This window comes from Pleurodeles waltl, chromosome 4_1, assembly GCF_031143425.1.
Source record: "Pleurodeles waltl isolate 20211129_DDA chromosome 4_1, aPleWal1.hap1.20221129, whole genome shotgun sequence".
Lineage (NCBI taxonomy): Eukaryota > Metazoa > Chordata > Amphibia > Caudata > Salamandridae > Pleurodeles > Pleurodeles waltl.
Genome location: NC_090442.1, coordinates 365,144,879 through 365,159,909, shown reverse-complemented (window position 1 = coordinate 365,159,909; position 15,031 = coordinate 365,144,879). Strand labels below are relative to the sequence as shown.

At 53.1% G+C, this 15,031-nt stretch overlaps 1 protein-coding gene across 1 annotated transcript in view; it reads right to left on the bottom strand.

Annotated features, from left to right (window-relative positions):
• LOC138287751 (solute carrier organic anion transporter family member 1A2-like) overlaps nucleotides 1-15,031 on the bottom strand; it is a 770,793-nt gene that overhangs the window by 699,461 nt on the left and 56,301 nt on the right. The window lies entirely within an intron of this gene.

Here is a 15,031-nt window from a genome sequence, read left to right as displayed (position 1 = left end):
CTGTTGGCCGTACAACTGCCAACATAGCGGTCCTGAGACCGCCAAACACGTAATGAGGCCCAAAGTCTGCTGGATAGTTTTGGATAGAAAGCTCATGTCATTCTATATTATACAGGTTTGAAATAATAGACTCTGACAAAATAAGGTTTCCCAAATGCTTTTCTAATCACTATTTGCTTTCCAATACTTGTGTCCTTGATTATCCAGGATATTACTAAACTCAGTGGAGCAAATCAGCTTGTTGATAGTGATTAGGTTGTTTGGCAGCTGCTGTAGCTTCTGTGTAAAAGAGAAGGCTGATGGTTGTGATCTATCAGCACTTTGAAAGCAAGGGAATCTATTCAAGAAATTAGGATGCCTCTCCTGGGGTGGAGCTTCACAATGCTCCTATTGTGTGTAATTGTATATTTCACTAGGATAGCTAGCCCTAAGTATGAAATAATGTGCATAATGGTGTATAATACATTTCCTTGTAATTTGCTGAGTGCAAATGAGAATCTTCCTTATTAAAAGTAGCATTTACCTGTAAATTATACATCATTCTTTGAACAATCTCAATGCCCCAATCATCATAAAAAGAGCGAGGCATTATAACATAATTAATTGCAAATTTTATCACACAAGGCAATTGCAGTGTCTCAGGGGGTCCTATAATCTGATATTGGACCTTTTACCAGGTTATGTCCTCAAGCTGTAATGTTCACAGCCGGGTGACCTCTTCAAACTCTGTTGGATGAGGAGTGTAGTTGCAGTCCATGAACCACAGATGAGGCAATTGTTCTTGCAGGGATGTTGTTTCCAGTCAGTAGCAGTAGAATGACAAGTATAGTTGACAAACACATGATGAGAAAGAAAGTTTCCAAAATGATCCAGGCAAAGGACCATGGAGGAAACAAATAATTTTCACAAAGCCATAGATAGCACAAAATAATGTATTGCCGTAAATGACTGCAGAAATGGTTGAAAAGTCTCCTGTAAAATATTCGGAGTCATTTTCAATATCATTGGTCTGTCGAGGGTTTCAGAAGGGTAAAAAGGGTACCAGTTCAAATGATGTAGGTTCAGGTAGAATTTCATGGGACAGTAGCTGCTGCCATACTGGCAGCAACTGTTGTGTTACTTACACTCAGTGTTCTACATATAGGGGGTCATTCTGACCTCGGCGGTAAAAGGCACTTACCGCCGGTCAGAAGACCGCCATAACACCGCCGCGGCCGCGGTAAACCGCCACGGTCATTCTGACCCGCAACTGGCAAACAGCCAAAAACCCGACATCCACAAAAATCCGCCAAACCAAAGGTCAGCGAAAAAATGGCGATGACCAAACCTCCACCGTCACGCCAACAGAAATACGCCCATGCCATTCCGACCCACGAATCAACGCAGCGGTCTTACAACCGCGGTATTCCATTGGCGGTACACACCGCCGCGGTCAAAATACACACACCCTTACAAAACACAACCACATTGGACAATTCAAAATACACACACCTGATACACACACCACACCCACACACCCACCACAATATAAAACACACACCCACATCACCCACAAACCCCCACAATTCGAAATTCAGAGACAAGGCGCAATACAGAGAGAGAGAGCACAGGGAACGCAAACCACAACACACACAGGAACCCAACATCATCACCCACACCACATCTAAGCACAAAACACCACACACCACCACACTCAGCACCACAAACACCACCCCACACCTCATCCACACCACCCCATGGCAACCCAAAGACACCCCAGGTTCTCGGACCAAGAACTCAGGGTCATGGTGGAGGAAATAATTAGGGTAGAGCCCCAGCTCTTCGGCACACAGGTGCAGCACACCACAATAGCCAGGAAGGCGGAGCTATGGCAAACGATCGTCGACAGGGTCAACGGTGTGGGACAGCATCCCAGAAATCGGGAAGACATCCGAAAGCGATGGAACGACCTACGGGGGAAGGTGCGGTCGATGGTGTCAAGACACAACATCGCTGTGCAGAAGACTGGCGGCGGACCCCCCCCCACTCCACCCGAATTCACAGCATGGGAGCAAGAGGTCTTTAACATCCTGCATCCTGAGGGCCTCGCTGGAGTAGGCGGAGGAATGGACTCTGGTAAGTCTCATCTCAACTACTTCATCCCCCCCAACCACCAGCATGCCAATCCACACCCCCAACCTCACCCCCAACCCCCCAGCACACATCCTCCCTGCCAATGTCTCACCAGCACAACCCACCCAACCCAACACCAACCCCTGAATGCCAACACAAACCATGGACACCCATCACCGAAGCATGACCACTGCACATGCCCATCCCCCCCCATAAACCACCCTCACAACTCCACCCACAAGGGAATGCCAGCACTGGGGGACAAGGGCACCCACAAATCGCACGCCATGACACACACAGATGCAATAACCATACTCTTTTACCCCTGAAGGGCCCGAACGCCATCACACCGGTCAGGAGGGTCCAGAATTGTCCATCCCATCCCCAGAACAGGCCCCCAGTGATGACAGCAGCTCTGTCGACCTGGAACCTGATGACCAGCCCGGCACATCGGGGACCTCTGGACAGTCGATTACCCTCAGGCAGCCACAGGCCACAGCAGACCTACCCCTCTCTGGAAACACCAGCACAGCACCCACCCAGCGGGCCCATACCTCTGTCTCCAGGACAGGTCAATCAGCGGTGTGTCTACCAGTACATGGCACCCAGGTTAACCCACCACCCCAACAACAACAGGGACCTGGGGGCAGTGGTAGTGGGCACACCGTCCAGGGGACAGAGGCCCAGGAACAAAGGGGCACTGGGAGGGCTGCTGTGCGACAGAGGGAGGACAGGGCTAGGGAACCCACTGTCCAAGAGGCCCTCACCACCATCATGGGAGCGTACCACCACTCCCAAGAGACGATGGCGACGGTCCTGGCCAGGTTCCAGGAGATCCAGCTTCTGCAGGAGCAACAGTAGATGGGGTTCCGGGAAGAACTGCGCAGCATCAGTTCCGCAATGGGTACAATGGTGGTGGCACTCAACCAGATTGTCACCACTTTGCGTGACCTTGTGGCCCCCCAAAGGGCCCCTGCCACTAGCATGGAGGAAGAACAGCCCACCACCTCCGCCGGCGCTAGTGGTCAGGATGCCCCGACACAACAGCAACGGCCCACCCGGACCCCACCCCCTGCAGAACAAGAACCACCCCGCAAGAAAGGCCTGAGATCTAGGAAGAAGACAGAGTAGGATGTCAAGACCCTCGCCATGCACGGATCCCCCCGGATGTCATCCCACTGTCCCACTTGTTCACCCTGTCCAACCTTGAACTGCCCCTGCTCCACCTACCACAAGCATATGGACAATGCACCTGTACGAACGAGAGTCTGGACTCTGCCATGGACATACCTCCACCATCACCCATCACCCTTTTTTAACTATACACCTATTTTGCAACTTCAATAAACACAATTATTGCACAAAAACCATCAGGAGTCTGCTATCTATTTATTCAAATCCAAATGTATTCGATATAACCAACCAAAAATTTAAAATTACATTGTGATGACAACATACCAGTGTCACACAGCGGTAGTCCATGGGGAAATAAACCAGAAGGCCACACCGTGGGGACCAGATCACTGAAATAGGAAGGGAAATACACAACTAAGTTACCATACATTGGGGTGAAAGGTCAGACAGTAGAGAGCCAGTACTGTTACAGATATAATACAATGCAGGAGTAGATTCTTACCTGTGTGTCACTGGAAATACTGCATTATCACTCTGTCCCTGTTGTCTGTGTCGTCCTCTTCGTCTTCCTCCTCTTCACTCCCTGCAGGCTCCACAGCGGCCTCAACACCACCATCTGGGCCATCCTCCTGCAGGAAAGGCACCTGGCGTCGCAAAGCCAGGTTGTGAAGCATGCAGCAGGCCACGATGATATGACATACCTTCTTTGGTGAGTACATTAGGGATCCACCAGTCATATGCAGGCACCTAAACCTGGCCTTCAGGAGGCCGAAGGTCCGCTCGATCACCCTCCTAGTATGCCCATGGGCCTCATTGTACCGTTCCTCTGCCCTGGTCCTGGGATTCCTCACTGGGGTCAATAGCCAAGGCAGGTTGGGGTAACCAGAGTCACCAATTAGCCACACACGCTGTCTCTGTAGCTGTTCCAGCACATAAGGTATGCTGCTATTTCGCATGACGTACGCGTCATGCACTGACCCTGGGAACTTGGTATTTAAATGGGAGATGTACTGGTCAGCCAAACAGACCACCTGGACATTCATCGAATGATCATTTTTTCGGTTCCTGTACACCTGCTCATTGTCTTTTGGGGGGACTAAAGCCACATGGGTACCATCAATGGCACCAATGATATTGGGAATGTGTCCAAGGGCATGGAAATCACCCTTCACTGTAGGCAAGTCACCCACCTCAGGGAAAACGATGTAGCTCTGCATGTATTTCATCAGGGCAGACAACACTCTGGACAACACCTTTGAAAACATAGGCTGAGACATCCCAGATGAAATGGCCACTGTAGTCTGAAATGATCCACTGGCAAAAAAATGCAGTACTGACAGCACCTGCATTAGGGGCGGAATCCCTGTGGGTTGGATGATGGGTGACATCAGGTCTGGCTCCAGCTGGGCACACAGTTCCTGTATAGTGGCACGGTTGAGTCTGTAGGTGAGTCTGACGTGTCGTTCTTCCATTGTCGACAGGTCCACCAGCGGTCTGTACACGGGAACATTCCTCCGTCTCCTCGCAAGTCCAAGCGGACGATGCCTAGGAAGGACAACATGGAGCACAGAGTCAAGCAACCCACAGGTAGGTGCCCACAGCATGCACAGTACACGATTCTCTCTGGATTGAATGGCTAGTATGATTGTCGGTGCAAGGCCTAGCCATGTGTGACGCAGTAGGAATTAAGCCATGTGGGCCCTTGAAATGGCGGCTGCCTGATCTGTGAAGTGTGACAATGTGAAGTGAGGTCATTGCGCAGGCGTGGCACACCGTGGCGGTAGGCGGTCGCAGTCCGCGGCGCAAAGCCGCGTTGGACAACATTGAACCCTATGGGTTTCAGGAGCCAATGGTGGTGAGCGCCGGCGGTACGCACCGCCGCGGTACACACCGCGGCGGCCGTAACCGCCATTTTCTCTATGCTAAATCACACGAGACCTGAGCATCCACAGGAGAGGACCTATACTGCAAGTGCTGCTGTGACCTCGGTCTGGAAGTGACAATGGCTGCTGCGACTGGGGAAAGGGCCCCCGCCTTCACTTCAGAAGAGTTGGAGAAGCTCGTGGATGGGGTCCTCCCCCAGTATGCGCTACTCTACGGGCCTCCAGACCAACAGGTGAGTACACGGGGGGCAATGCATAGTGGCCAATGCCTGTGATGAGTTGGGAGGATGTACGATGGAGGGGAGGGCAGCGAATGACGAATGCATGGCACGACAGATGAGAGCATGTGCCACATGGCAAGGTTGGGGAGGGGGTGCCACTCACATCGAGCATGCAGAAAAGTGATGATGTTTCTCTTCCCCCCCTGTACATGTCACATAGGTCAGCGCCTATCAGAAGATCGACATTTGGCGAGCCATCGCCAAGGACGTCCGGGCCCTGGGGGTCCACAACAGACGGGGCACCCACTGCCGCAAGAGGTGGGAGGACATCCGCCGCGGGAGCAGGAAGACCGCCGAGGCTTTGCTGGGGATGGCCTCCCAACCTAGGAGGGGTGCCAGTCGTACCTTGACCCCCCTGATGTCCCGGATCCTGGCGGTGGCCTACCCCGATTTAGATGGGCGCTTGAGGACATCACAGCAGACACAAGGGCGTGAGTACCAGCACATTCAGCTATTTTGCGCGCAGTGGAGGTGCCTGGGTGGGGGAGGAGGGCTGTGGGTATCCCTAGGCCAGGGCGATTTCTGTAGGATAGGCCCGTCCGTGAGGTATGGTCCTGTGCCCCCGCCCCCCACCTCTGTAGGGTGCCTAGTAACGCGATTCATGGACCTGTGTATTCTGTGTGGGCAGTTGTCGCCCATAGGCTTGTAGGGCATGTCCCAGTGAATGAGTAGTGTACCCCAAGTGCGCAGCGTAGTGCAGGGGGCTTCTGTGTCTGTCCTCTCCGCCAACGGTGTCCCCAATCCATGCACTCAACTTTTCTTTATGTTTTCCACCCCCCCCCATTTTCTTTGTTTATCTGTTCATGTCTGCATTAGCATCATCAGGCGGAGGAGAAGTGGCATCGGCGCAAGAGCTGCATCTCACATGGCCCCGGAGGGCCATGCAACGGACTCCGACATGACCAGTGAGACGGAGGGCGAGGGGGGCTCCACCACGGGGACCCGTGCAGACGTCAGTGACACCGACACGTCCTCGGATGGGAGCTCACCAGTTCCGCCCTCCCAGCAGCCCCTCGGCCTTCGGCCCGTGCCCGGACGGCCAGGAAGCCGGCCATCTCCTTCGCCCCAGGCACCTCAGGCCCTGCCCCAGTCACCCCTGCTGCCCTCAGTGAGGAGGTCATTGACCGCCTGAGGACCATCATTGTTGGGCAGTCTACCCTTTTGAATGCCATCCAGGGTGTGGAGAGGGAGGTGCATCAAAGCAATGCATACCTGGAGGGTCTTCATTCGGGTCAGGCTGCCCAGCAGCGATCGTTCAACGCTCTGGCCTCAGCACTGACGGCAGCGATTGTCCCTGTCTCCAACCTCCCTCTTCTAACTCCCTCCACCCAGTCCCAGGCCCCTGTTCCTCTGCCTATCCCATCCACACCTACAGACCAGCCTGCACACACCTCAACACCCAAGGGAAGCTCATCCAGACATAAGCACCACAGAACACACAAGCATTCACCCAAGCAACATACAGATGCAGACATGCCAACAGTCACTACCTCCTCTGTGTCCCCCACCTCCTCGTCTCCCTCCTCCCTCCCTGTGACGTCTCCACTCACACCTGCAAGCACACCACCATCAGCCATTACACCCATCACCAGCACACCCTCCAGACCAGTCCGCACACGTGCAATCACCACCCCCACTGCCATGTACACGTCCCCTGTGTCCTCTCCCAGTGTGTCTGTCACCCCCGCTTCCCAACCACACAAACGCAGGCAGCCACCCACCCAACAGCCATCCACATCACGACAGCCTCCAGCCCAAGCACCTGCACCCAAAGACAGCACACTTGACTCTCCTACAACCACATCCTCTTCCTCCACTCCCATACCCACTCCAGCTACCCTTCCCATGGCTCCAAAAAAAAATGTCTTCTCGAAACTGGACCTCTTTTCCTCACCTGACCCACCCCCTCCATCCCGTAAGAGTTCCACAAACACCTCAGCCACCACCAGCCCAGCAACTCCCAAGAACGTCGTGCCTGGTTTTTGGAGTCCGCCCTTTCCTTGGTCTGGGACATCGTCCAGCAGCAAAGGCACAGCCAGCCCCCCCCCCCCCCCCCCCCCCGGGAAGAGGAGCAAAAAACGTAAGGGCAGGCGCAACAGGCCTGATACGCCTGCCCCCAAGGAGGGTAGCCTTGCACCGTCACCTGCCACATCGGGTAAGGGAGCCAAGGGCCACGGACAGTCTGCCAAGGAGGGCAAGGGCAGCAAAGAGCAAAAGGCAGGGAGAAGCCGACCTGGCCATGAGGGCCCCACCAGCCCCATTCCGGGGGTATCGGAGGAGACCCAGGGCCCCAGGACTCCATCACAGGAGGGCCCCGCAACGGAAAGGTCCGATGCAGACTGAGCGGCAAGTATTGGGCAGGTGTGGTTCACTGGAAACACAAGACAGGCACCGCTGAACAGGGCCCCGCCGTGAGGAGCACCGCTGAACAGGGCCCCGCCGTGAGGAGCACCGCTGAACAGGGCCCCGCCAAGAGAAGCACCGCTGAACAGGGCCCCGCCGTGAGGAGCACCGCTGAACAGGGCCCGCCGTTAGGAGCACCGCTGAACAGGGCCCCGCCAAGAGAAGCACCGCTGAACAGGGCCCCGCCAAGAGAAGCACCGCTGAACAGGGCCCGCCAAGACAAGCACCGCTGAACAGGGCCCCACCAGGACAAGCACCGCTCCGCTGGGCCCTTCCTGTCAAGCACCGCTCCGCTGGGCCCTTCCTGTCAAGCACCGCTCCGCTGGGCCCCGCCGTCTCAAGCACCGCTCCGCTGGGCCCTTCCTGTCAAGCACCGCTCCGCTGGGCCCTTCCTGTCAAGCACCGCTGACCCATTGGCAGTCCCGGTTCTGTGTCGGGCAGGGCTTCACGAGGCACTCTGCCCACCATGCCTCCTCCATGACCAGTGGACTCTGTAATCGACCTGATGGACTGTGGCTTTGCACTCCCCAGGATGTAACAGTGGGCAAGCCACCCACTGTAGAGACTTGTGAGACTGTGGCTTTGCACTCCCCAGGATGGCACAGTGGGCAAGCCACCCACTGTAGAGACTTGTGAGACTGTGGCTTTGCACTCCCCAGGATGGCACAGTGGGCATGGAGGCCCTTCGTGGATCTGGCGTCGTGGACTCATGTGGCTGAGGTGCCCCCCCCTTCCCTTCCCCCTGAGGTGCCTGTTTTTTTTTTTGTGATGTCCCAGCAGTGTTCTCTCCAATGGACTCGATCTCGTGTGTGGGCTTTGCCCATGTGTTGCTGCACATTGGCCCACGGACATTTGGACTTTGAAAAACTGTGCCGGACTTTTGCTACTTGTATGGATATGGTTCTAGATGTGTAATAATTATTTATATATTGCTAAGATCGCTATACTTTATTGTTACAATAATATAGTTCTACTTTTACAATCATTGGCTTTTGTCTTTGCTCTTTTTGGGGGGGATTTGGGGGTGTCACTCTGACTTTTTTATCTGCTAAGGTGTGTAGGTATTTCGGTGGGGGTGAGGGTGGGGGTGGGTGTGTCGCGTATGTGTGTGCCCGTAACCTTTCCTCCTCCCCCCCTCCCCTGTGTCGTAGGTGCAGTACTCACCGTTGTCGTCTGCGGCGAGGTTTGTGATCCTGGAAGAAGAGCAGGAAGGCAATGGCTGGGAGGATGTGCAGTTCCGGTTCCATGCTGTCCCGATTCCGCGTGGAGTGTGTCGAGGTAAGCGTTTTCCATTGGAAATGTCTGTTTCCGCCGTGTTATTATCGGCGGGGCTCCCGCCCCGGAAAAGGTGGCGGATTGGTGAGTCGTGATAGGGTGGGCGGAACATTGTCTGCCGCCTGCCTGTTGGCGGTGACCGCCGCGCTGTTTGTTTGTGTCGCTGTGGCGGTCGGAGTGTTAATGCGGCGGCCTGTGTTGGCGGTTCCCGCCAGGGTCAGAATTCCATTTTTTTGGCCGCCAGCCTGTTGGCGGGTTGGCCGCCGCTTTAACACTGACCGCCAGGGTCAGAATGACCCCCATAGTGTTAAGCTCAGTCATCCCCTGCTGGGAACTCAAGCAAGAAATGTTACTGCTTCATTCAGGGGGTAGGGTACAGAGAGTAGTAAGAGGCTGGGAGGCACTAACTTGAATTCTTCTTGGTGTCTGCAGAGTTTGGCTGTAGAGGACTGGCCACATACTGCTTTTTGATGTGATCAGTAGACACTTGTCTGCTTCTCCTTGAGCCAAGCAGAGGGGGCAGAATAACAATTCTGTTGCCTTTTAAAACAAGAAAACTGATGGATGGTCTGATGGTTCAAATGCTTGTTTGTCATGGATTTTCTCCCAGCCTTTGGAACCCACTTTTCAGCAGCAGTGATGATCTTCTCTTCATAGGTGGTGGAGTCAGAGTGATTTATGTTAGCCATCCTGTCTCTGACTTCTTGGATACTCTGTAAAACATCCAAACTTTTTTTCAAGTCATATTTATCTTCCCACAATCATCTAAGCTAGGTGCATGCATAGGACTGCTGACAAGAACCTCATATGAAGTGCATCCCCAGTACTATTCTAGGTAATATATCAAATCCCCTTGAACTTACAGATAATGGTACCTACTAAGACCTGAACTTAGCAACCTGGCAGTCAAAGATTGTTTAATCATGCCATTGGCCATCCCAACAATGCAATTTGATTCAGCTTTGGATGGGTTGCTGGATTGCAGACACATCCCTAGAGCAGACAATGGATCCCTGCAAGCCTTAGAGGTGAATGGAGGACAGTTATTTGAATGAGATGAACGAGCTGCCCCCATTGGTACTAGGCACTGTAAATCTTTTAGAACTGCTGAAGCAGTTGTATTTCGCTGCAGCCATACCCATAGGAATCAAGAGCATGAAGCAGACTTTTTTTATGAATGTGTGATTGTGTTAAAACTGTCTCAGGGTGATCCATCACTTAAGAATGTTTTAATTGTGTTTTCAAGTTTTTTAGGACATCCAGATCTCCAGAGGACGGTAAATGTATTGAGATGTGTGAGACAACTTGACAAATGTGTAACTGCAAGCTCTGCCCTCCTCTGAGGATCCATGTCACCAAAGATAAAAACAAGCATTTGCAATGTAACGGGTCTGGCGTTTGCTCGTGTTAGAGCTGACAGCGTTGTAAACTCCTAACCTAACCTAACCTAACCTCCTAACTGGTAATGAAACCTATCTGCAAAAGTGCATTTATGTACGTAACCCAAAAAGGTGCAATTAACTGTGTAACAGGGCCGATATTATGTAAAGCGCTCGACTTCTGCCAAGCGAGATCACGCTGAGAAAATAGAGAAAAAGTAGTCCATGAGCTGGACAGAAAACAGCGAGCCTCGCATGTTTTCTGTACTTGGTCGATGCGCTCGAGAAGGGCTATCCACCGGAAAAGGCATGACGTGCATGCCTTCCACTAATGAAATCAAGCATATTCTAACAGGCAAGCCCACAAGCCAATGACAGACACTGACATGACGTGGACAGGGCTCCGAGCCCTTTTTAATTACTAAAGGGTCTTGCTTAGCGAAACGCATGCGCATGAGACGCAGGCTCGACCCTAATGATATAAAGTATTGAGAAGGTTGGTGAAAATCGTAAGTTATGAACCATCAGCAACAAACATTGGGGGTCATTACAACATTGGCAGTAAAAGGCGCTTACCGCCGTGCAGATGACTGCCAATACACCACCGCAGCCGATGAATTCCGCCACAGCTATTATGACCCACATCTCGGAATACACCGAAATTCAGACACCACACAAGTCCGCCACACCAAAGGTCAGTGTTAAACTGGCGAAAACAAAACCTCCACGCCAACAGAAACCCGCCCATGCTATTACAACCCACGAATCCACGCGGTGGTCTTTCAACTGCGGTATTCCATTGGCGGTATACAAAGCCGCGCTCAAAATACACACACATCTCCAAAACACTGCCACATTGGACAATTCCAAATACACACACCTGATACACATACAAACACCACTCCCACACACCCAACGCAATATAAAACACACACCCACATCACCCACAAACCCCTACGACCAATAATTATTCATGAAGGCCAGAGAGACAGCACAGATTAGACAATCCCACCACACAGAGGCACACAACACCATCACCAACACAACATCCACGAACAAAACACCACACACCACTACACATCACCACACTCATCAACACATACACCACCCCACACATCACCCACACCACCCCATGTTACGCCAAAGACACCCCGCTTTTCCGAGGAGGTGCTCAGGGTCATGGTGGAGGAAATCCTACGGGTAGAGCCACAGCTATTTGGCTCACAGGTGCAGCACACATCCATAGCCAGGAAGATGGAGCTATGGCGCAGAATAGTCGACAGGGTCAATGCAGTGGGACAGCACCCAAGAAATAGGGAGGACATCAGGAAGAGGTGGCACGACCTACGGGGGAAGGTGCGTTCAGCGGTCTCCAGGCACAACATCGTGGTACAGCGGACTGGCGGCGGACCCTCACCTCCTCCCCCACAACTAACAACATGGGAGGAGCAAGTCTTGACCATCATGCATCCAGAGGGCCTCGGAGGAGTGGGTGGAGGAATGGGTACTGGTAAGTCAATTCATAACTGTCATATTCCCCACCTTACCTGCATGCTATCACACCCCCCCACCCTCAACCCCTCCCCTATCACTCCAAATCCTCACAAATGTACTCATAACACAAACCACACATCCCAACACCAAGCCCTGCATGACACAACTAAGCATGGACACCCATCACTAAAGCATGCACACTGCACATACCCACAACACCCCCCCAACCATCATCACCCAACCCCCACACAGGAATGCTTGCACTGGGGGAGACGGTCACCCACCAATTGCACACATGACACACACACATGCAATAATCATCCCCTTATGCCCCTGCAGGATCACGAAGGACCGTCACCACCCCGGAGGGGCCAGACAACTCCACTCCACCCACAGAAGAGGCCCATAGTGACGATAGCAGCTCTGCCCTACTGGATCCTGATGACCAGCCCGGACCATCGTGGGCCTCGGGACAGTCGGTTCCCCTTGCACAGGTACAGCCCAACACTGACCTTCCACCCTCTGGTAACACCAGCACAGCACCCACCCAGTGGGCCCAAACCTCCGTACCCAGGACAGGTCAATAAGCGGTGTGCCCACCACTACAGGGAACCCAGGATAACCCACCACAGCAACAACAACAGGGACCTGGGGGCAGTGGTAGTGGGCACAGGGTGCAGGGGACGGAGGCACAGGAACACAGGGGAACTGGAAGGGCTGCTGTGCGACAGAGGGTGGACAGTCCAAGGGAACCCACTCTCCACAAGGCCCTATCCTCCATCATGGGAGCATACCACCACTCCCAGGAGACGATGGTGACGGTCCTGGACAAGTTTCAGGAGACCCTGCGCCTGCAGGAGGAACAGTATTTGGGGTTCAGGGAGGAGCTCAGGACCATCAGTTCCGCCCTGGGCACCATCGTAGGGGTGCTGAAGGACATACAGAACACCATGAGGGACACTGTGGAACTCCAAGGGGCCCCTGACACTAGACAGGACGATGAATTGCCCACCACCTCCACCGGCGCTAGTGGACAGGACGCCCCACCACAGGACCACCACACCAGCACCCCACCCCCTGCAGACGGATAACCACCACGCAACCGGTCCCTGAGATCCAGGACCAGGACAGAGCAAGATGGCAAGACCCCCGCCAGGAAATGAGACCACCCTGATTGTCCTCCCACTGTCCCACTTTGTTACCCTGTCCATACTTAAACTGCCCCAGCTCCAATTCCTATGCCCAGATGGGCAGTGCACCTGTGAGACTAATAGACTGGACTCCTTCCTCCACCATCCCCACTCACCATTTGACAACCCCCCTCCATTTTTAAGCACTTCAATAAACACCCTTGAACCACAAAACAATCTGGAGTCAGTCTATGATTTGGTAATATGTATTATCAATGACAGTTTCAAAATGCGTTTCTATTTGTAAAGGCAACATACCTATGTCACACATCACAAGTCCTTGAAGAATGCATGCCGATGAAACACGTTGGTAACCACACCTGTGAAACCGTAATGGAAAGGAACAACTCAGTTACCAAATAATGCTATGAAATTACACACAGGATAGAGGAAGATGTGTGACAGTGAATGTAATGTAAAAAAATTATAATGTTCTCACCTGTGTGTCACTGGAAATATTGCTGCATGACCGACTCCCTGTTGTCGTTGTCTTCTTCCTCAGCTTCCTCCTCATCACTGTCCAGAGGCTCCACAGGCTCCACAGCTGCCACAACACCGTCATCTGGACCATCCTCCTGCAGAAAAGGCACCTGGCGTCGCAAAGCAAGATTGTGAAGCATGGAGCAGGCGATGATGATCTGGCACACCTTCTTCGGTGCGTAGAATAGGGAACCACCTGTCATGTGGAGGCACCTGAACCTGGCCTTCAGGAGGCCAAAGGTGCGTTAGATCACCCTCCTAGTCCGCCCATGGGCCTCATTGTAGCATTCCTCTGCCCTGGTCCTGGGGTTCCTCACTGGGGTCAATAGCCAGGACAGGTTGGGGTAACTAGAGTCCCCTAATAGCCACACACAGTGCCTCTGGAGTTGACCCATCATATCAGGGATGCTGCTATTCCGCAGGATGTAGGCGTCATGCACTGAGCCAGGGAACATAGCATTAACCTGGGAGATGTACTGGTCTGCCAAACAGACCATATGTACATTCATAGAATTATAACTCTTCCTGTTCCTGTATACCTGTTCACTCCTGTGGGTGGGGGGGGCAGAGCTACATGTGTGCCATCAACAGCACCTATGATGTTGGGGATGTGTCCAAGGGCATAGAAGTCACCTTTCACTGTATCCAAATCTTCCACCTCAGAGAAAATGATGTATTTCCTTACGTGTTTCAGCAGGGCAGACAAAACTCTGGACAGGACGTTGGAAAACATAGGCTGGGATATCCCTGAAGCCATCGCCACTGTTGTCTGAAAAGACCCACTTGCAAGGAAATGGAGCACTGACAGCACCTGCACGTCAGTGGGGATTCCAGTGGGATGGCGGATTGGTGACATCAGGTCTGGCTCCAACTGGGTACATAGTTCCTGGATTGTGGCACGGTCAAACCGGTAGGTGACGATGACATGTTGCTCCTCCATTGTCAACAGGTCCACCAGCGGTCGGTACACCGGAGGATTCCACCATCTTCTCAAATGTCCCAGCTGACGGTGCCTAGGAAGGACAACAGCGACGACCGAGTCAAATTGTAGCAAGGTATGTACCCACAGTTACACAGAAGACGACACCAAAGACAAAACCATTCCTGCATGTGTGTTGAGTGTAGGCCTAGCTATGAGTGACGCAGAAGTAAATGAAGCCATGTGGGCCCATGAAATGGTGGCTGCCTGACCTCTTCACTGGGACAATGGGATTGTGGGGTAACTGCGTTGGCGTTGCACACCGTCGCGGTAGGCGGTCGTAGACCGCGGCGCAATGCTGCATTGGTTAACATCGGACCCTATGGGTCCCAGGAGCCAATGAACAAGTGCGCCGGCGGTGATGATACGCACCGCCGCGGACATCACCGCCATTTTCTATCTGTTCAATCACTAGATACCT